This window comes from Arachis ipaensis, chromosome B6 (assembly GCF_059453495.1).
Source record: "Arachis ipaensis isolate K30076 ecotype BB chromosome B6, ASM5945349v1, whole genome shotgun sequence".
Lineage (NCBI taxonomy): Eukaryota > Viridiplantae > Streptophyta > Magnoliopsida > Fabales > Fabaceae > Arachis > Arachis ipaensis.
In genome coordinates, this window is record NC_142441.1 from 102,698,559 (window position 1) to 102,704,718 (window position 6,160).

The following is a 6,160-nucleotide window of genomic DNA, read 5'->3' on the forward strand; positions in this document are numbered from 1 at the left end:
CTCAAACACACACACAAAACTCACAGTACTAACTTAAGCATCGGAGTGCCTTTTGCAGGTACACTCCCCCTTTGCCCACAATCTCCACAACGTGACATGTCTCTAGACGAAGAGCTCGGATCTTCCTAGCCTACAGCTCGGCGTTGAAGGAAACAGCTCGGCGTCGACTCTCAGAAGACGACTTACATCTAGGTTACATACACGAGAACAATTGACGCCCACCATGGGGCCGAAAATATAGATCTTTTCTTTTTCATTGGCCTCAGTGTTTCTACGTTTGCTCATGGCTGATCTCCCCCCACCTACACCGTCCTAGCTTCTCTGGATGGTGACTGAGTTGCAACAAGCCAACCAGCGAATGGCGGAAGAGAATCAAATAATGGCGAACCAAATAGCCGAGTTAACTAATACTCGGATTGAAAATAGTGACGGACGTCAAGAATGAACCGAAGAAGTTGAGCATAAGTCTGGTCCAACACATGTCTCTGAAAATTGCTCGGAATGAAGAAGCCCAACCTGTACACAATGAAGAAGCTCAGCCAGAAAACAAAGATGGCGAACCGGACAGCTCACCTGGGCCATTCACGGCCGAGGTGATGAACTTCGTACTATCCAGAAGGTTCACCCTACCAACTACCTTAACCCCATACGACGGGTTAGGCGATCCAAAGAAATACATAAAAAAGTTCACATCCATAATGATAGTAAATGGTGCATCCGATAAAGTTTTATGTCGTTGTTTTCCATCTTATCTAAACGGTCTTGCACTTGATTAGTTTTGTTCCTTGTCTGCAGATTCTATTTCATGTTTTTGGGACCTATCAAAGCTTTTCGAGGAGCATTTTGCTGGATCAGCTATCTACCTGCACCACTCTGACTACCTGACACAATCAAACAAGGTCAGAATGAAAGCTTCAAAGACTACATGACATGATTCACAATGGTGGCTATGAGTATACCAAACCTCCACCCTGAGGTGCATCTACACGCCATCAAAAGCGGACTCCAACCAGGGAAATTCCAGGAGGCTATTGCTGTTGCCAAACCAAAAACCTTGGCCAAGTTCTGTAAAAAGGAAAAAGGCCAGATTGACATTGAAGAACTCCGACAAGCTCGGAAAGCAGAAAAGCCCCAGTACAAAGAAGAAGATAAACCACGGGATAGTAAGAAAAGTTTTAAACTAACCCCCCGTTATGAATCCTATACTCAGTTCAATACAAAGTGCGACGATATCATCAGGGAGATCCTAAATTTCAAATTGATCAAGCCACCAAGGAAGGCTGGAAACTATCCAGATTCAAAGGGCGTAGACAAATCAAAGTATTGCACTTTTCACCATAAGCATGGACATACCACTGATGAGTGTGTCATCGCCAAAGACCTATTAGAACGACTAGCTCGACAAGGTCATCTCGATAAATACATCGGTAATAATATACAACGGCGTGCCCCTCCCACTGGCGATCATAACTTGGCAGGACAACACAGTCGAGACAAAGAAAGGGCGAGCACAAGTCATCTTGAACAACCAAGAGGAGTTATTAACTATATTTTTGGAGGTTTTGCAAGTGGAGGTGCTACAAGCTCGGCAAGAAAACGCTCTTACCGAGCTATGTTATCAATAGAAGCTAGCTCAAACAATCCTCAAATGCCTTCACACTTCCTCAGATGACGTTTCAAGCTTCCGACTTCAATACAACTACAACAAATCTAGATGACCCTGTTGTTATCTCCATCCAGTTAGGAGATCTTTTGGTTACAAAGGTACTACTGGACCCATGGACCAGTGCTGATGTTCTTTTCTACTCAACATTCCAGAAGATGAAACTAAGTAACAACATGTTACAACCATCCCCTGGAGACCTGGTCAGATTTTCAGGTGAAAGGGTCCTGGTTTTGGGATCTGTGAGGTTACAAACCACACTCGGTAAGACTCCCTTATTAAAGACTTCAGATGTTCAATATTTAGTTGTTGATTATTTTAGCCCTTACAATTTGATACTTGGCCGACCTTTCTTGAATAAGTTCGGCACTATCGTTTCTACAATTCATCTTTGTGTTAAGTTCTCTATGCAGGATGATACTATTGCAACAATTCACAGTGACACCTGTGACGCAAGACAATGTTACAACAATAGTCTCAAAAGACCCAACCGAAGTATCAATGCACATGTACATAACATCAACAGTCAGGGGGAACTCCCAGTTTTGGCCGACCTTGATCCAAGGGCAGATGTTCTCGAACACCCATCCCCAACAGAGGACTTACAAAAAAATTATTTTGCAGATAATTCGAAAAAATTCACTTATGTAGGAACTACACTAAGCTTGGAAGAGAAAGCCTCATTTCAAATGTTCCTACAACAAAATGCCGACTTATTTGCCTGGACACCTGCAGACATGCCTGGCATTGACCCATCAGTCATCTCTCATAGGCTGGCGTGAGATCCCTCTGTCCAACCTATAGCACAGAAGAAGCAAAACCTAGGCCTTGAAAGAAAGCAAGCCTCTCTGGAAAACACTAAAAAGCTAATCAGTGCCAGCTTCATACAAGAGATTAGATTCACAACATGGTTGGCAAACTTCTTCATGGTAAAGCATGCCCAAAAAATTCCTATCCCTTACCATCTATTGATTGTTTGGTAGACAATGCTTTAGGTTATAAAACACTGAGTTTCATAGATGCATATTCTGGCTATAACCAGATTCTAATGCATTCGTCCTATTAAATTAAAACTGCATTTATTACCGAATATGGAAATTACTGTTATAAAGTTATGCCATTTGGACTTAAAAATGCAGGAGCAACATATCAACGTCTTATGGACAGGGTATTTGCAGCACAGATTGGTAGAAACCTCGAAGTTTATATCAACAACATGGTAGCCAAAACAAAGCTCGGCAACAATCATCTTGACAACCTTACAGAAATATTCAACCAAATCCGAAAATAGAAAAAGTGGCTTAATCCTGAGAAATGCGCCTTTGGTGTACAAGGAGGCAAATTCCTCGGTTTCATGCTCACCAACCACGGAATCAAGGCCAATCCAGAAAAATGCCGAGCTGTATTAGATATGGCAAGCCCACAAACTATCAATGAAGTCCAACAGTTAACAGGGTGACTTGCTCCTCTCTCTAGATTCCTACCTTGTTCAGCTTCAAAATCTTTCTGTCTCTTTCAAATACTAAAAAAGAAAAAAAAATTTTCATTGGACTGATGAATGTGAAAATGTTTTCACAAATATAAAAAGCACTCTTTCAAAACCACCTATTTTGCAAACACCCCTTCAAGGGAAACCACTTTACTTATATTTATTTGTTACTGACTGGGCCATAAGCTCTGTTCTTATTGCAGAGTGACATAAACAACAACAGCCGATCTATTTTACTAGTAAGACTCTGCAACATGCCGAGCTTCACTATCCTAATATCGAAAAGCTAGCATTAGCTTTAGTGTTCTCCGCCCGACGACTTTGACCATATTTTCAAAGCCATGTCATCTATGTTCGCACAGATCAACATTTACGACAAGTTCTTCAAAAACCAGAATTAGCTGGCTGACTAGTTAAATGGTCGGTTGAGCTCTCTAAATTTGACATCAGATACCAGGGGTGAGGTCCCATAAAGTCTCAATATTTGGCAGATTTCATTGCCGAATTCACAATCCTAATTTCCATTAATGACTCAACCCAATAGTCTTTGTATGTAGATGGCTCATCTAATCCCCAAGGGTGTGGTGCTGGGGTTTTACTTGAAGATGGTAATGGTTATGTCATTGAGCAGTCTTTATACTTTTCTTTCACAGCGAGTAACAATCAAACTGAGTATGAAGCTCTAATTACCGGTCTCAAACTCGCCGCCGATCTAAATATTACCAAACTGAAGGTATATTATGACTTTTTACTCGTCGTACAACAAGTAAATAACTTGTATCAGGTAAAGATCCTTTACTATCCAAATACGTTGCTATTGTTGAAAACTTAATTTCTAAGTTCTCCAAATTTGAAATTCTACATATACCTCATGACCATAATAGCCAAGTTGATATCCTATCTAAGTTCGCCAGTACACAAACACCAACTTCTTCCCTGCACCAGTTTACACTACTCAAACCAAGTATAGATCTAACCGAAGTCCTAAGTGTGGTACATGATGCAGATTGGCGAGGACCCTATATAAACTATCTCAGGACTGGAATCATACCAAACAACATTGAAAATACTTGAAAATTTAACCGACAAGCTTCATTTTTTACAATATATAACAACTGCCTACATAGACGAGGATTCTCTCATCCTCTGCTTAAATGTCTTTCCAGGTCGGAGGCCGAACTTGCGCTTGCCGAAGCACATGAAGGAATATGTGGCACAAACCTTGGAGCCCGGAGTTTGTCCTCAAAGATACTCCGAGCTGGTTTCTTTTGGCCGACATTGCAACAAGATTGTAAAATAAAGGTAAAAAGCTGCGATAATTGCCAAAAGCACAGTTCAATTACACACCTACCAGCCGAAATCCTTCACAATTCCGAGGTAAGTTGGCCCTTCAATTAGTGGGGGCTTGGCATCCTCGGCCTTTTCCCTTTGGCGGCAGGGCAGGTAAAATTTCTAATAGTGGCTATTGATTACTTCTCCAAATGGAAAGAGGCACAACCCCTAGCCAAAATCACATCACAACAAATGGTTTCCTTTGTATGAAAAAATATTATTTGTAGATTCAACATATCTCGGCACATTATCACTGATAATAGTCGCCAGTTTGCCGATAAAAAAATTACCTCTTTTTTTGCAAGATTTAAATATCAGACAACATTTTTCCTCGGTAGAACACCCACAGACAAATGGTTTTGCCGAGGCTGCAAACAAAGTTATCTTACATGCTTTGAGAAAGAAACTTGATGATGCCAAAGGTCTCTAGGCCGAATTAGTACTAGAGGTCATATGGGGATACAACACCACCATCCACTCAACAACAAAGGAAACACATTTCCGACTGATATATGGGTCGGACGCAATGATACCTGTCGAGATCTCCCAAGCCTCACTCTAAAATCAATTGGCTAACCATAGTACAGCAGATACAACTCGTCAACATGACCTAGACACCATTGAAGAAATTCGATCTTCAGCAGCAATCACACACTGAGCTATGCAACAGCATATAGCTCGGTGATATAACCAAAAGCTCCATCCAAGGTCCTTCCAGGTAAACGACTTGGTGCTCAGACGAACCGAACAAGCTAGAAGACCCCAAAACCATGGCAAACTAGCAGCTAACTGGGAAGGTCCTTTCCAAGTTATTGAAGTACTCAGCAACAGGGCCTATCGATTACAATCCTTAGATGGTAATACTCTGCCAAATACTCCGAATGTATCATCTCTTAAGATATATTATAGTTAAAAGACAGGGCCAGGCGAGTACTCTTTTTTCTACTACCAAGATTTTTTCCAAAAAGGGTTTTGCTTGAGGAGTTTTTAACGAGGCTTGCCTACCTGCACCTTTGTAATCAAAGGTCTATGAATAAATACATATGTACTATATTTTTATTCTATCTTGCTGTAACATTTTCTCTCTAACCTCTATCTCGCCGACTTTTCTTCGGAATGATCGCACAACTGATCTTATCTATTAAAGTCAAATATTTTCATCTGGCCTATACAAATCCTATCCTCTCAATTATACGTTTCGGGAATACAATTATCAAACAACTATTGACTAACGTTAAGCAAACATAAAAACGTATTGCTATCAAATAATTCATACAAATGCCTTTTACCAAACAAACAAACAGTGAAAGGCGATTTCTAAACATAATACCATTTTAAGGTGTTCCAATAAATTTAAAGTTCCCAAAATAGCTCTATCAAGAGCATACCAAGTTCAAAACAAACAGACATACTTCAGTTAAAACAAATTACAAATCTAATAAAAAATAACAACTATTCAACATTCTCATCTTCTTCTTTAGAAGCACCATCATCCTCCACCAGAGCTCCATCATGGATGATCTTCCCTAGACCCATCTGAGAAAAATCAAACCCAGGAGCAAGAAACTTTGCCTGTTGTGAAACTCGTTCAAACCCTTCCATAAAAGAATCCAAGATCTCTGCTTCCTTCTATTTCTTTGTCTCTTTCAACTTCGTTGTCCCTCAAATATCTGAGC